Here is a 17513-nt window from a genome sequence, read left to right on the forward strand (position 1 = left end):
TGAAATTCCAAAGTTTACAAAAATTAATTATTTAATTGTTTAGTGAGCTAAAGTAAGATTAAAGGAATAAATGAAGAGACTAAATGCAGAAACACCATTTAAATAAAGAAAGAAATTAAACACAGAAAAGCCCATCAGAATTCCTGGAAATGAAAGACACAATGGAACCAATAAAAATTCAACTGAAAGTATCACCATTACATTAGATTTTGAAAAAAAAAATAATAACCTTTGATCACAGACTGAAAGCTGGTATATTACCTTGAAAACTTAGAATACAATAAAGAAAAAAAATAACAATGATCAAAATATTTAATAACTTTGGTATAAAAGCAAGAGGCCCAATTTAAGAATCATTGAAATAAAAAATAAGGGAGATATGGGCTAATGGCATTAAAACCCTTTTCAGGAAACAAGACCAGAAAATTTTCCTTGTCTTAGATATCATATGGAAAATCATACACCAGATTCATTAAGAACACCAAAGAGACAAGGTCAAAAAAGGAACCTCTTCAAAGCATATCATAATCAAAATGTCTAACAGAATTTAAGGAAAGAAAATTAAAAGCTGCAAGAGAAAAATATTTCAGATCACATTTAGAACTAAACCAATAAGACCCACTTCTGAATTCTCAACTCAAACCCTAAAATCAAGGAGGGCCTGGAATGAAATAGCTCAAGCCCTAAAAGAAAACAATTGGCAGCCAAGATTACTCTATTCAGCAATGCTACCCTTCAGAATTGAAGAAGATATAAAAACACTCCATGACAAGAATAAACTAAAAGAATTCATAAGCACTAAGCCAGCACTACAAAAATAACTGAAAGGTACACTACACTGAGAACAACTCCTGGTCCAATACTCTCTGGTACATATTTAAGTAGTAAATTGGCATATCCACGGTCTTGAATATAAATAAATTCTAGTAGTATGAACAGCAAACATAAATAAAATAATGGAGACATTTCGTTCAATGACTTCTGTACAGATATATTATTCAGGATTATTAATAAGACTTAGAACCTGTCAAGATCATTGTATTGTCCTGTGTAACTAATTAAAACAAATAAAAAAGACTTAGAACCCAGGGAAGCAATTACTTCATGGAGTAGTTGACTTATCAGCCACTAAATACTGAGTATTTATAGCATTGTAGTGAACATAGAAGTAAATGTAAGTGACCCAAAAATTGAAGGTCATGATATCCTGTCTCTAAAAGGAAACAGGGCTAGGGTTGTAGTCCAGTGGCTATGAATTTGTGGATTCAATTTCTGGTACAAAAATATGAATACATGATTGAATGAATGAATAAAATGGAGGCTAGTCTGACATTTGGGCTTCAGACTAAACACTTTCATTTAATTGCGATCCATCTAGGTAATTATAAAATCTTATTGTTTCCTAAATATTTTAATGTTTCTCTTCTCCTCCATTAGTATAATTACTGCTCTTACTTTCCATAATATTTTCTAGTTACATTCAAACTGACATTTGAATCTGATTATATCAGCCAGGGTTCTTAATTGAAAGGAATGAAGCAAATTAATTTCTATTAAAACAGAAAAGAGACATACTGAAAGGTATCTGATGGCCCCTACAGTCTTCAGAAACACCGAGCAGTCAGGCTGGATGTGTACACATCAAGAACATCCCCAGTACATGTGTGAGATAGAACAATAGAGGATGTCCCTGGTCCAACAGCAGATGATTGTGCTGATGCCACACCACCAGGTCAAGTGACCTCAGTAAATCCCATAAGCTCCAATTTGGTGAAATGGGATAGAATGTGGATGGAGAGTTACCTCCAGGATGGAGCTGGGCATATGGCCGATGGCTCATGGAACTGAACAGGCAGGCAGATTAGAAAGCATGAGACCCAGTGATACCTGCAGACACAGGCTGCCTGTGAAGCTGGGGAGGGCACAGCCATGCACATGAGAGAGGCATACCATGTTGACTGCCCAGGTGGTGGGAAAGAAGACCCCAAAGAGCTGCTCAGAGGAGGCACTGGTGATACGAGCCAAGGAGAACCTCCTAATGGAGTCAAGGATCATGGATGCTGCTGGTCAAATAATTTGAAAAGGGAAGTGAAGGAAAAGTGCAGCATCTGCCCAGGGCATAGAATGCTCTTTACATAGCACATGCCAGGAGAATGATCAGAGATGTGGGTGATGGTGGATTCCAGGAGCTGCTTAGGGTACTATTTGCTACAAGACTTACAACTGAAATTTAAAGGAAGTGAATGGCTATTTTTAAAGGTTGAGAGTACAATTCTTTGACACAAGACCAGGAATAATGGTCAGAAAATGAAGCCGCATGTTTCTCTGAAGGAGAGGACATTAGTCACCTAGAGGCCCTATAACTTCATAAACACTGGGCCACATATGTTTGTGGGACACTTGATGGATCTATAGTCTGAGTAGCTGTGAGTTGTGAATATAAATTACACACAAGATTTGACAAAATAGAATGAAAACAAAGTATACAAGCAATAATAATTTCATGTGATGCATGTAGACATAACATTTCAATATCAGTATAAATATTATTACATTTACTAATATATGTAAGAACATGTACGGTATTGTATGCAATAATTCATAATAGCATAAAATAAAATGTAATTAATATCTGCATTGTAAATTTTAGAGTGTTTTGTTTGAAATTAAAATATTAATCATTATATTAGTTTATAATGTTCAGTATATTATTTCAATTAATTTTACTGATAAATGTCACTAGAGACATACATCATTGCACTATAGTACTGTTGGTCAGTGATGCACGGGAGTGTTCCAGCCTGCATGGAGAGAAGCCATACAAAGGAGCAGGGATGGCCATGGTCACTTCTTCCTGGGGGGGGAACATACCCCACACTCTTCTCACGGCCCCTAGCACCTCCTTGTTTCTTACGCTGTAGATTATGGGATTGAGCATGGGAGTGAGGATGGTGTAGAAGACAGCCAGGTTCTTATCCTCTGCTGGGGAGCGAAGATTCTTTGGTCGGAAATGAGTGTAGGCAAAAGGTGCACAATAAAATGTCACCACGGTTAAATGTGTGGAGCACGTGGTGAAGGCCTTTCTTCTTCCCTCTTTTGAGCACATGTGGAAGACAGTAAAAATGACCCGTCCATAGGACACAGTGATGCAAAGGAAAGGAACAATGAGAAACAGGCCTGTGCTCACAAACACCATGTACTCATAGACCCAGGTGTCCACACAGGCCAGAGGAACCATGGCTGGGACATCACAGAAAAAAATGATTGATGGCCCTAGACCTGCAGTAAGGAAGATGAAGGATGTAAAATGTGTGTGCTACGGAGTTGATGGAGCCCAGTGTCCAGGGCACCAGGATCATCTTCAAACACATGCTTTTACTCATGTGGATGGGCTAGTGGAGGGGGTGGCAGATGGCCACAAAGCGGTCATAGGCCATGGAGGCCAGGATTCAACCTTCTGAGCCGGCCATGGTCAGGAAGAAGAAGCTTTGCACACCACAGCCCAGGAAGGAGATGCTCTTCTGGCCAGAGCAGAAGTTGATGGCCATCTTGGGGACGGTGGAGGAGATGTACATCAGGTCCATGAGGGAGAGCTGGCTGAGGAGAAAGTACATGGGGGTGTGGAGCCGTGGGTCCAAGAAGATGAGGGCAGTCATCCCTGAGTTCCCCACTGAGGCAAGAATAAATATCAATAGGATCAGAAGCAAGAGAAGGAGGCCAGTTTGATTTTGAGGAAACAACCCCAACAAAATGAAATCACTTGAAGTTTTGTTCCATTTCTCCATGAACAGGCACTGCTTTAATTTTCTTAATAGAAATGTAAAGGTACTGGGGTTGTGGTTCAGCAATAGAGCGCTCGCCTCGCACATGCAAGGCCTTGGGTTCGATCCTCAGCACCACATACAAATAATAAATAAATAAATAATAAAGTTTAAAAATTTTTGTTTAAAAAAAAGAAAAACAAAAACAAAAACTAACCAATAAACATGATCAAATAGAAAAGGAGAATAAAAGAAATTAAGTTTATTAGTGTTTGTTTTGAATGCATTGTCATCCATACAACAACACAGATTCTGTTCAATAGATTTTTTATATAAGTAACTTTATGCTTCAGATAACGAATGTGTAGTAGTTGCTAATATGTGTCTGTCTTTTCCCCCATTTCTTATTGGTGCATTACAGTTGGACATAATGATGACATTTGCTGTTACATGTTTGTATAGGCAATACAATATGGCTGAAATCTCTCCCTAGAATGTTACCCATCTCTCCCTCCCACCAACTTCCCAGTCCCTTTCCTCTACTGATCTCTGATTTTCATGAGATTTCCACTTCCCCTAAGTTTCTTTTCCTTTTCTCTCTCTAGCTTCTACATATGAAGGAAAACATATGACTCTCAATATTTAGAGCTTGGCTTCTTTCCCACAACATAATGAACTCCAGTTCTATCCATTTTTCTTTAAATAAAGTTATTTTTTCTTTACGGCTGGATAAATAGCTTGTTCCATAGTTTGGCTATGAACTGTGCTGCTATAAATATGGGTATGCATGTATCACTGTAGTATGATGACTTTAATTCTTCAGTATAAATACTGAGGAGTGGTAGAGCTGGGTCATATGGTTTTTCAATGCTTAGTCTTTTGAGGAACCTCCATACTGTTTTCCATTTTGGTTGTACTAATTAACAATCCCAAAACTGTAAAAGTGGTTCCTTTTTTCCACATCCTCTCTATCATTTATTATTTTGTATTCTTGATGACTGCCATTCTGAGTGGTATGGGATAAAATCTTAGTGTAGTTTAAATTTACATGTTCCTAATTGCTAATGGTGTACTAGAAGACATAGGGAAAAGCCCACAGATCTCTATTCATCTGATCCCTGACACAGTGCCAATAACATATATTGGAAAAAAGATGGTCTTTTCTACAAATGGTGCTGGAAAAACTGGTTATCCAATATGGAAAAAAAGAGATACAAAACCTTATTTCTCAATCTACAAAATTCAACTCATATTGGGTCAAAGATTTAGGAATCAAACCGGAAATTTTAATAGAAGAAAACATGGGGTCAACACTCCAGTATGCAGGCAGAGGCAATGATTTTCTGAATAGGACCTCAAAGCTCAGGAGATAACACCCAGAGTTCATAAATGGTGTTCCATTAAATTAAAAACTTTCTGCACACACACACACACACACAAACACAAAAGGAAATGATAAGGAATGTGAAGAAAGAAAGAGAATAGAAGAAAATCTTTGCTAGGTATTCTTCTAACAGATGTCTGTTATCTAGAATTCATAAAGAACTCATAAAACAGTAGCAAAAATAGCTCAATTAATAAATGGGCAAATGAATTAAACAGACACTTCTCAATATAGGAAATACTGTGGCCAACGAATATGTGAAAAAATAATGTTCAATAGATTTTGATATCGGAATTAAAAATTGCTTTCCCAGTTCTTTCTGGTAACCATCTCAAATTGAAATAAAAATTCTACTCCCATATGCAACAAATACAAATGAAAGAACTGAGGAAGTCCTTCCTAGATAATGCTGGGCAGGAGCATTCCTAGGACTATGCACCAGGCTCAGCCCTGGAGGAAGCCAGGATCCTGCTTTCCCTGCTCTCCAACTCAGCATCAGGTTCACCACAGACATGGCCTGTGGGGTGCAGAAGTGCCCTGTGTGCTTGAGTCTGCATCCTCAGTGACCTCGCCTCCTCCACACCTTTAGTGCCTGCTCTCCCCTCCCCACTGGCACTGCTGCAGCTGAGTAAGCCAGGGTCTTCTCCCAGGTGCTGTGCTGTTCACCTCCTACACAGAAGCTGCTCAGCTGGCCCTAGAAGTGAGTCATCATTCAAAAGCATCTTTCTTAAGTTGTGAAGGTATCATGAGTCCTATATGATCAACCTTAGTGTAGTATATTCTTTGGATACTTTTTCCTAATGTGGTTTTCATTTGTGAAAACCTTACAAACTAATATCAAATATTAAGGTTTTTATATACATTTTCCTTTTCTTCTTGGAAGCAAATTACATATGAGAAGACTCAGGCTCAGAGAAATTGGTTGTCCCAGCGAAGCTCCAAATCCTTCAGAGCAGCACGTTGTATAATTTTAACAGGTTCACATGGCCTCATTTTACCTTTAAATTCACCCTTAGCTTTTCCAGTTGGTTAAGGAAACACCATAACAAACCACTTTTCTGTTCTTTGTGCAACAAAAAGTGTGTGAACTCGTCTCCAAACTATTTCCCTAATTTAAATTTTACCCAAATCAACTGAGTTCAATAATATCATCTTGACTTACCTTGTCTGAAGTGCTTGATTTTGTATTTTAAGAGAAGTAGCTTTATCATTAAAAGAATCCCCACTGACAGTGGATTGAACTCAAAATGTTTAAACAGCAATGTTCCCACATAGTCAACCAGGCTAAGGAGCTAGGTCCTGCCACTGAGCAGTAGCCCTGGTTCCCACCAAATTCTCCTGCCACAAGACATCAAGGGCACCTGGAAAGGAATCCTCAGAACACATTCAGTGCTCACTGCTCCCACCTCTACCATCATCTTTATGCTGAAATCCCAAAGCTCTTCACCTTGTGAGTGTTCCCCGTGTGGTTGCTCACACATCTTCCTTTGCTATTGCCTTGTTAAAGCCCAAACAAACTAGGATATGCCACACTTACTTCGTCAGGTTCTACAAAGGGCAAGGAAGTTTGAGCTGCTGCATTTGGTGTGCACAACCTTCCTCCAGCAAACCTTACATGTCCTCCCTTTGCCCCTAATTGATCCTCAGTGTCCAAGCCCACAGGCACAGGAGCCTTGGCCATTACACCTGACTTTGATGATGTAGAAATGGACTCAATTCAAGCTGAGAACACATTCTTCAACACACTCAGCTCTGCAGCTCTGGCTTGCTGCCCAGGATTAGTCTCAGGAGAAGATGGAGCGCTATAGGAGATATTTGGTAATGTTCACCAAAATCCTCTGATTTCCTAGGTTAGAGACCTAAAGATCAACATGATGAAGGGAATACTTAGTAGTGTTCATTTGAGTAATCCACAATGGAAATATTAGAAAATGTAAAAAATGATATATTTCTATGCCTGTCATCATATCATATAGGAATGAAATTACAATGAACAGCAAGAAAAAATATGGAAATGATAAACACATGGAGGTTAAAAATATATTTAAATAATGAATGAATTATAGAAGAAAAAATAGAAACAAATTAGAGCATATATACAATATATTAAATTCTCGGGGACAGCATGAATGCCTCATCATAAGAAAGTTTAAAGCATTGAATGCTTACATAAAAACAGAATAATAATAATAATAATAATAATAAGAAGAAGAAGAAGAAGAAGAAGAAGAAGAAAGACAGATCATAGATGAATAATCTAATGTTACACATCAAAAACCTAGCGAAAAAAGAGCAAGCTAGTTCCAAAACCAGTGGAAGGCAGGAAATAATTAAGATGATAACCATAATTCAAAAAAATTAAGAATAAAAAAATGCAAAGGATGAATGCAACAGAATTGGTTCTTTGAAAAACTAAAGAAGATGGATAAATCTTAGACTTACTAACTGAAAGAGACAGAAAGGACACAAATAACTACATTGAGCATGCAGTGATACATGCCTATCTATGTGCAAGGCAGCACAATTCACAAAAGTCTAGTTTGGGAACCTATATAGGGGCCCATGAACAAACAAATGCACAGAGAAAATGTGGCTTTCTTCAGCATAAAGAAGAATGAAAATATTTTACTTGGTAAATGCATATACCTGAAACTACCATGTGAAATGAAATAAACCAGACTCTGACACTTGAGGGTGTTTTCTCTCATATGCTGAAGTCAGAGGGAAGTAATAATAATAGAGAAATGACTCCCTGAAAAGAGAGGGGAGATCAGTGGGAGACAAAGGGGATGAAGGTTGGGGAAGTGGAATGGGAAAGGGATGAACTAGGGAATAAAACCAACCAAATTGTTGGAGGTAGATGTACGAACACATCTCCATGAATAACGTCTTTATGTATGTATAAAGCACAATCAACCAGTCAACCAATCAATAAATGAAAGGAAGACCAGTAGACTAGAGGAAGGGGAAGAGGACAGGCATGAGGGGAAGAAAAGAAGATATACTGGGACTGAAATGGAGCAAATTATATTCTGTATATGAATGAAAATTTCAGCCTGCCCCTCACTATTCTGTATATCTATAAAGCCGTAAAAAAAATTAAAAAATGACACCATTGTGGCAACATTTTACATGATCATCTAATTTTTGTGGATTATGTAAGTTCTGTGTTTGTACTAAATAAAATGTGGAGAGAAATCCAATAAGAGAATTGTTTAAATCCCCAGCTCAAAGCTATTGGAGAATCTGACAGTTTCAATACCTGTCCTTACAAATTCTTTCTCTTTTTCTGGAGGCAAATAAACCTGAGGAGAACATAATATTTGGTGCTGAACATGACCTAATTTATGTATGTGTGCAAGTTCATATGATATACCTAGCCTAATTCTCTCTTTAGATCAGAAGCCAGCTTGTCACAAGTTATGAAGGATTCATTTCTGTTTTCTGTAAAATATTAGGATGTATGGCCTGGCTATTAGTTGATGTTGTAAAGCTGCTTGGAATGCCTGCCCATGCATTGAACTCACCCATGCCCAGTTTTCCCTGACCAGATTAACAACCCTTTCCTAAACTTTAGTGACGCCTCATAAATCCTAGCCTTCCCTGCCAGATGACGACCCTCTCTGAGGCTCTAACAACCTTTATAAATTCTGATGTTGGGTCCAGCAAAAATGTGAACTAACTTTTGGGTGTTATGCTCCTCAGAGTTTTGTTATCTGTAACCCCACTTTGTGTAACTTTTTGGGCTATAAAGCTGGGCTGCAAGGAAGCTGCGGTGCAGTTCTTGGCTCCCACGATTTTGATGGGAAAGGCAGCCCGGCTAGTTTAAATAATAAGCTTACTTTAATTTGATTTTAATTGGAGTCAGTGGTCTTTTCTTGCATCGTGGTCTAACATATATAGAGAGGAATAGTGTTAGTGCTATTTTCACTGTCTAACTAGGGGATTAGAGCCACAGATAAATTTACAGCACAACTCTGCTAACTTTGATTTTATCCCTTTGTAGAAGAAACTCAGTTTCTTGCTAAAGACGGGTGGACTATGTAAGTATAAGGTTGATGTTGGCCAAAAGTGGAGTTCACCCAGGATATCCTCATGTCCCACCCAGTCATTCCAAAGTCCAGCCCAAATTTCAGTTATTCAAGGAGTCTTCGCTTGGCTTTGTCCCCTTCAACACTGCTCCCTGACCCCTCATCCTCATCCTCACTCTCCTTTTCCATCTGGAGGCTTTGGCAGGGTGGGGGTCCTTCAGCATGGACACCATCCACCCTACAGTATTGCAAATTTCCTCTGTGGAACGGGGCTACACCCTGTGCCTGTCCGCCCTCTGTGGTCTTTGGAGGGAGGGACAGCAAGCACGTCTCCATATTTAGGGGCTTCACTTGGTCCCTGGAGCTTACTCAACATCAGCAGGTGTTGTGAGTGAGTGAAAGTGAGAACGAGAGAGCTGACTTGCAAGGACAAGGTGGAGGGAGACCAGACTCTGGAACACCGGGTTGAAATTTCACTTGGTCTCACATCATGCTCAGACTCTGTTGTTTGCTTTTGAATTTCAGTTTGAGGCAATACTACTCCTTAAATTATCCTTGATTAAGGAACAGAGGTGCCTGTGACAGGAGGCCTGACGGGAAGCTCTATGACCCTGATAATCAGAATCCATTCTCCTAACTTGGTGTAAATTCTTTATTAAACTTGATCAAAAGTAACAGAATTGGAAAGATAAAATATGGAAGACAGGCTTGGGCTCTCTGCCAGGCCTCTATGAGGGCTTGGGCCCCTATGTGTGGGCACAGAGGCTGCCCAGGGAGAGAAATGGGTGGGTGCCAGGTGAGGGACAATGAGCCATGGCCAGGGCCAGATGCTGCTTCCACCTAGGAAGAGTCTCGCCATGACACTGACCAGGTGGGAATGCTGGGTGGGAAGTGGCTGTGTCTGAAGATGGGTTTTGAATCTTTAGAGGAACTGGGTCAAGCTGGGATAAGGGATGAGTGGGAAGGGCTTGAGGCCACCTGGGAGGAATGCAGAGGGCAGCCTCCAGCCCTGTTCATGCCTTGGGGCCCCTTTCCTGCTAGGCTGTGAGTCATCTGCCTCTGTGCCTACCAGCTGAGGGGTAGGTGCTGTCACCAGACACAGGGGAAAGGAAGGAAGAAATGTGTAGTGAGGACAGCAGGGACAGAGGATTCCCACCCAGGGGAGGGCCATTGTCCAGCTCTGGCACTCACACCCAGCTCCCTCCAAGATCCACAGGTGGAGAGCAGCTCTCCTATCACAAGCAGCATTTCAAGGTAACGTTCTCATAACCCTCCTAACTAGGGTGCTTCTGTGTCTACGTTGTTACCTTGAAATCTTTTTCCCCATACAGTGTCAGGGGGGAAGCAGAAGAAGAAAATGCTCAACACAGCTAAAATGGGTGGCACAGAAAGCCAGAGACAGATGGGGACCCAGAGCTCAAACCAGGGCACCTGGCATCTCCAAGCATCCCAAGCCATATCTCTTTTTTTCCCTTTTCTTAAGGACAGTACCACACCCTGAATATGCCTCAGCTTCTCAAAATGTAAGTTTGTTCTTCAACTTTATCAAAAATATCCCCATTTGTGATTTACCTGTGAAACTTACACTGGGTACTGTCTGAGAACAGAGTTTTCTTTCTGCTGACACTACTAAAAATGCTGTACAGAACACTGAGAGGTGACATTTGAAGCTCCAGAACCTCTGCTAGTGCAGGGGAAGTGACATGAGAGGCACAAGGTCACCTGGGAAGCACGCAGGCCTGATCTGCACAGGAGCATAAGCCCCTCTCACTGCAGCCCACCCCAGCCTGCCCCTGGGATCCTTGCACATTCTGGTTGTCACACTTGAGCAGAGTGCTCTCTTCCAACCTATCACGGAATGAGGTTGGAGCCTGACTGTGGACATTTAACCTCACATTATAGTTCCTGGATGGGATAAACCTTCTGCACCCAGTAAGGTTGTTTGAGCAGAGTGAAGTGTCCTAGGGCTGCCCCATGAACTTGGACAGCAGCAACCACCTTGCCTTGCACCTGTGCCCTTTAGACCTCAGAGTTTCCAACTGTGAATGGTCACTGCAATCTTTTAAAGATTCTTTTGGGGTATAAATGTTGTAGTATGTGACACAGACCATACCCTGTGTTATATACCTCCTTGCTATATCATAATTGTGTGGTTTGCAAAGATTATACATCATCAGTTAAACATTGAGTCAATTTATGTGCAAATCTTAAGTGTGCAATAGAGTAAGAATTTTTTTAAGTTGTCAGTTAAAAAATTCTACTTTTCCTTAGAACAAGTACATTTTACTCATTCATTTTGAATTAAATTGAATTTGACCATATTTTTTGATGTGCAGACAGTGGTGCTAGTGAAGTGTCACTTTCTGTGTTCACTGGGTGTTTCATTGTGGACTAGAGAGACCATGTTTTCCCAGGAGTGCAGGAGAAGGAGCCTAGTGAGGCTCAGCCTTCACCAGGAAGCCAGCCCATTGAAACTGAGGCACCAGAGTCTTTAAATGGCTCAGAAAAATCACACTCTTTTGTTTGAATTCCATTTTTCACTGATTCTTTTAAGGCTAAGTGATTAAGAGGTTACTGTCTGGAGCCCAAAAGCAATGATCTTATAGTCACAGTGTGAAAAATGCTACTAAAATGTGTTCAACTCAGAGTTTTTTTAGGTTGTCTGTCTCAGGTGTTCCTAAGAAATAGCTTGATGGCTTAGAGATGTGTTTCTCTTTTCCTATCTTTTTAACATGCATGATTGACAAATTGTATAATTTTAATTAAAAGCTTTTCAAAGAAGTTCTGGGACTTTCTAACCAGAGGTGGCAGGAAATCCTTGTGCATTTCTGCAAACCAATCCCCAATATCTTAAATATTCCATTTCTACAAAAAATTTTGTAAGAGTTTTTGAAAGCACTTATATAAATCTATTGAAGTTATTTTTAAATTGAGCATTTTATAAAGTGAAAGACAACCGGTATGCCACTTGTCTGGAAGAAGAGATCTTTCCAGACCTCATCTTCTTGTCCAAAGTTGTGGCTTGTTGCAGGCAGGGAGGCATATGCCCTCAAACAGCCACTGAGCTGCTAGGCAGTGTCTGTCCAGCCAAGTGAACCCAATGTCAAGCTGAGAAGTGGACGTGAGCACACCTCATCTGCTCTTTCCAGGTAGGTGTGTGATGTGAGTGCTTACCTAGTGTATACTTTTTTGCCTCTGTGCTTACCTCTTTGCCCAGATTCTGACTCTAATGAGCTATGCCCATTACCCAGGTGCCTAGTGACATCTGCAGAAAGGACATCAAGGCAAGAACCTTACATGTATCTGGTGACACATAGTTAATTTTGCTCAGTGAGGACAGGCTCCACAGTGTGACAGATCAGGGCTTGTTAGACAGTGTGGCCTCCACCTGAGGGGGCATGCCCTGAGGGCCACTGCATTCTCTATCTGTGTGTCAAGCATGCCTTTTTCCTCTGAATTTGACCTCAAAATTCACAAGTGCACTTTATGTTTTATTGCATTCAGCAATGCTCTTGGAAAAAGGCAAGGTTGTAGTATAGGTCAACATTCTCAAAACAGCCAACACCATGGGATTTTTACCCAGTTTTGCTAAAATAAATTATTTTGTGTGTTTTTCTGCTCCCTGGCAAGTCTAGGAATTGTGCACTGTACCACTGTTCCAGCTAATTTCAATCGACTGGCGACATCAGGGGGACAGAAGACAACACAGTGAGTGCTGGCTCTGTCAACTGTACCAGCATCCTGACTGCAACCACCTACCTAAGGGCCTAAATCAATAGGAAAGGGATTTCTAGGAAAAGCAGAATTCGGAGCTTGGGAGGTCAGCATGCACAATGTGTGTGATAGGAGGAGCATCAGCTGAGGCTCTCTTCAGACCCGTCACTACAAAGCCAATCACTTATTGGGTAAAGCTGTAGGAGAAATGAGAGGCTGTCAGTTTGTGAGGTCTTCAGTGCTCAGCTTGTCCAACTCTACTGTGGCCTGCTAAAGGTTTAAAATTACGTCTTTCTCCCTGTCCAAGCTCTGGGGTGCTGGTCACAGGCTTTAAGTGAGTGCCATTTTAAGTTGTTCCACTCAGACTGAGAGTCTGAGCCATGACCTAATGGGGCAGAACGGTGACTACTGTTCACTTCCGGGTTGGAGGTACTGTGTCTGACCTAGGATGATGGTGAATGTGGGACCATAGAATCTATGCCAGTTTTGGTTTCCTTTCATGGGAGCTATGGTTTAGAATTTCACCTAAAAAGGAAGCAATATATGCACTGGATGAAGAGGGTGAGGGACTCCCTAGGATTGAGGACCCAGGAAGCTCCTCTCAGCACGTCATTACCTCCTTGAGGTAAGGTTCCATGTGCAGCGTGCCCTTTCTCTGGGAGTCTATAGGTGAGTTCCTCTGCCCTGTGGGGAGAGGGTCACAGGAGTCAGGACTGCTGGTTTTCCTAGGGGTCTGTTTTCCCTGGTGGGAGTCAGAAACCTAACCATGTAACCACCACACACGTTCCAGGGCTTTGAATTCTGTCCCCATTTATTAAGGGAGGAGAAGGACACATTTTTTCCCACACCAGGGGTGCCTGAGATCATTGCACAGAGTCAGGCTCCCTGAGTTCCTCTCCGTTATTGATGATGCCTGATACAGTTTGCTTTGGTTTCGATTTCTCTCCTTTGCAAGTGGCAGGTTATATAGTCTCTGTTTGTGAAAATATTGATACATTTTAATTTTATATTATATTTATGTATATTTTATGTTAGTAAATGATAAAAAGGTAGCATTACCAGCATGTATTTCATGCATTCGTGACATTCTAAATGTTTCTTAAATTTGGGGGGTATTTATAGTCACATGCTTTTTCTTCAAGTTTTATCAAATGCTTGCAAATCTCCAAACATGTTTTCAATGCATTTACTAAAAAAAATGATTTTTGTAGAAGTTTACCCATGTAGTTCAAACCCGTGATGTTCAAGGATGAGCTGCATTTGCTATTTCCTAAATCCTATCAGGGGTTGTTTGGAGTGTTCTTTTGTGCCTCTGAGCTCAGGAACTTGTGACTCTGGAAGAAGCAGGGGTTGGAGCTGGGCAGGTGTGTGCCTTTCCTCTCTGGAATGACAGAGCACAGGGGTGGATACGGATGAAGATGTCAGGCACGTTTCCTGAGCAGACCTGCTCTACCTGTCCACATGTGACATTTACTTAACACACCGGTGCCTCAGTTTCCTTTTCTATACTTTGGAGATAATAATCATAGCACAGCCTCCACACCAGTGTTTAGGGCTTAGGTGAGTAAAAAAACCTGCTCTGTGCTCCTCTAAGCCTGGCGAGGAGTCCATACTCCAGCATCAGCAGGTGCCACTGCTGGTGTTGACACCTCTCCTCAGGTGCAGTAGAGATGGATGGGACCAACCGCAGCACCCAGAGCCACTTCATCCTCCTGGGTTTCTCTGACCACCCCCACCTGGAGAGGGTCCTCTTTGTGGTCATCCTGGTAGCCTACCTGCTGACCCTGGTGGGCAACAGCACCATCATCCTGGTGTCTCGGCTGGACCCCCGGCTCCACACACCCATGTACTTCTTCCTCACCCACCTGTCCTTCCTGGACCTCAGCTTCACCACCAACTCCATCCCCCAGCTGCTCTACAACCTGAGTGGCCATGACAAGACCATCAGCTATGTGGGCTGCGTGGTCCAGCTCTTCCTTTTCCTGGGCCTGGGTGGAGTGGAGTGTCTGCTGCTGGCCGTCATGGCCTATGACAGGTTCGTGGCCGTCTGCAAGGCCCTGCACTACAACTCTGCCTCTCCATCCACAACTCTGCCTGGGCTTGGTGTCAGTGGCCTGGGGCTGTGGGATGGCCAGCTAATTGGTCATGTCTCCAGTGACCCTACAATTACCCCGCTGCGGGCACAACAAGGTGGACCACTTCCTGTGTGAGATGCCAGCCCTGATCCGCATGGCCTGTGTCAACACAGTGGCCATAGAAGGCACTGTCTTTGTCCTGGCCGTGGGCATCGTGCTGTCTCCCCTGGTCTTCATCTTGGTGTCCTAAGGCCATATCGTCAGGGCTGTGTTCAGAATCCAGTAGTCCTCAGGAAGACACAGAATCTTCAACACCTTTGGCTGCACCTCACCGTGGTCTCCCTGTTCTACGGGAACATCATCTACATGTGCATGCATCCAGGAAGCAGGTCCTCCCAGGACCAGGCAAGTTCCTCACCCTCTTCTACAACATCGTCACCCCCCTCCTGAACCCCCTGATCTACACCCTCAGAAACAAGGAGGTGAAGGGGGCACTGAGAAGGCTGCTGCTGGGTAACAGAAACGGGGGCAAGGAGTGAGGCCCTGGACTGCCCAGCATCCAGCCCCAGGGTCAGCTGCAGTGGGTCCACTGCTGGCCTCTGAGTTGTGGAGCAGAACTGGTCTCAGCCTGTACTCCCTCAGCATCCTAGCAGGGCTGGCCTTCTGGAAACCTGTTTATGGACAGTGTTGTGTGTTTTATGAGAGAACAGCACAGGGTCTATCACCCACACTCAGATGTGCAGACCTCACCCCACCAGCTCCTATCAGGGCCTCGCTGGAAGCAGCCCCTCTCTGAGTCCTGCTTCTGTAGCTTGTTGTTAGTTCACATTGTGCTCTCACATAGGCATGTTATCTAGAATCCCCCAGCTCTCTCTGGGCTCTTGTTGTGAACCACTGTCTCTTCCTGGATGGCATCAAAGGCTGAGTTCAGTGTGGTTTGGTGTTTTCTCTCCCATATTGCACCACACGCTTACATTGGATTTCTGCCCTTTGTTGCCAGATAGATGAGTATGGTGGGTACACAAGTTTAAGAGGATAACTATAAGATGGGCCCACTGGCTGATACCCGCCCTCCAAGCTTTCTTAGCCAAAAAGCAATTTCCCTGCAGCCCTCCCTGCCCTAAGTGGACAGGATATGTCAAATTCATCAGCAAACTACTTGTTATCTGCATGGAAATGCAGGTAGGAATTAGCATTGATGAGAGGAACCCAAGAGAGTTTGAAGGGAGTGACTTTTGTGACACTTTTCCCAGACCAGATTCTGAAAGATAAGCATAATTCCTCCTAACCATAAAACCTGTAAGAATGTATAGTTAAGAATCCAGGCTGGGCACAGTGACACACACCTGTAATCCCAGCAACTCGGGAGGCTGAGGCAGGAGGATCACAAGTTCAAAGACAGCCTCAGCAAAAGTGAGGTTGTAAACAACTCAGTGAGACCGTGTCTCTAAATAAAATACAAAAGAGAGCTGGAGATGTGGCTCAGTGGTCTAGTGCCCCTGAGTTCAATCCCAAGTACAAAAAAAAAAAGTATCCAATTAGAACTGGTCAGCATGGGCCAAGGTGACGTAGGGTTGCCATGACAGCGGGGACTTGAAAGATTTATGTCACCCTGTTTTCAATATAAAGTCAAGATCTGGACCTGGACTGGTCTTTCTGGAAACTTCTCTGGGACCCCAATAAAACTGGAGTTCAGGAATGGTACACTGTCCCTCTCCTCTCTGAGTGGACTGAGTCTCACTTGAGAGTGTCCCCTTCCCCATTTTTCTATCCCTTCAGTAAAGTCATGCCTGTTTCTCTGACTGACAGGCATGAAACCTTTCTGATGTGATCACAGAGTTAGGTTTTGGAAGTTCGTAGTCTTTCCCGTGCCTCAGTTTCCCTGAAGGCCCCACACCTGTAACACCTTCTTCCCCAAACTTGGTCATTGTTTCTGATATCTGGATTCATGTCTGGATTAACACTCTGGATTCATAAAGATTTTCACATGTGACATTGATTTTGAATCATTTACATCTTGAAGCATGATGATTTTGCAGTTGTGTTTTAATTTTGCTTGTGAGAAGCACCTGGTGTTTGCCAGGTTCCCACCTGGTGCTCCCAGTTCATCTCACCTCTGTGCTTGTGAGAGTCCAGTGTGACTGGCATCCTTCCCACTGTTCCCACTTGGTGCTTGAGATTTGGAGGTTGCATCAGGAGATTTGTTCAGGAGAAGAGAACCAGGATTTACCCAGGGCCTCTCTGACTCCAATCCCTGAGGTTCCTACTGCATAGAAACTTTCAAAGTGTGAAACTTCTACAGCCTTGGACAGGTGGAGACTCCCCAGGGCTCCTCCACTTGCTGTGCACCCACATCCCCTGAGCTGGGAGGCACACTCTGATTCAGGGGTCTTGGGAGGGCTGAGGGTCTGCACTTCCCTCATCCCCCAGGTGACATTCACTCCTGGGACTCAGGTCACAGTTTGAGGACCTAGGAGCAGGTCACCTTTGCCCTGAGGGCAGACACCTCTATGGAAGAGCCAAGACAACATCACAAGACCAGGGAAGT

The 17513-nt window shown here is 42.7% G+C and overlaps 2 pseudogenes across 2 annotated transcripts; one reads left to right on the forward strand and one right to left on the reverse strand.

Moving 5' to 3' along the window:
- Nucleotides 1-2752: 2752 nt before the first annotated feature.
- On the reverse strand, nt 2753-3785 carry LOC308652294 (olfactory receptor 2L13-like; annotated as a pseudogene). Its single transcript has one exon. The product of its transcript is annotated as an olfactory receptor 2L13-like (transcript).
- A 10775-nt stretch (nt 3786-14560) lies between these two features.
- Nucleotides 14561-15504, forward strand: LOC308655696 (olfactory receptor 2W3-like; annotated as a pseudogene). Its single transcript has one exon. The product of its transcript is annotated as an olfactory receptor 2W3-like (transcript).
- Nucleotides 15505-17513: the final 2009 nt, after the last annotated feature.

This window comes from Spermophilus citellus, assembly GCF_964194105.1.
Source record: "Spermophilus citellus genome assembly, chromosome: 1".
Lineage (NCBI taxonomy): Eukaryota > Metazoa > Chordata > Mammalia > Rodentia > Sciuridae > Spermophilus > Spermophilus citellus.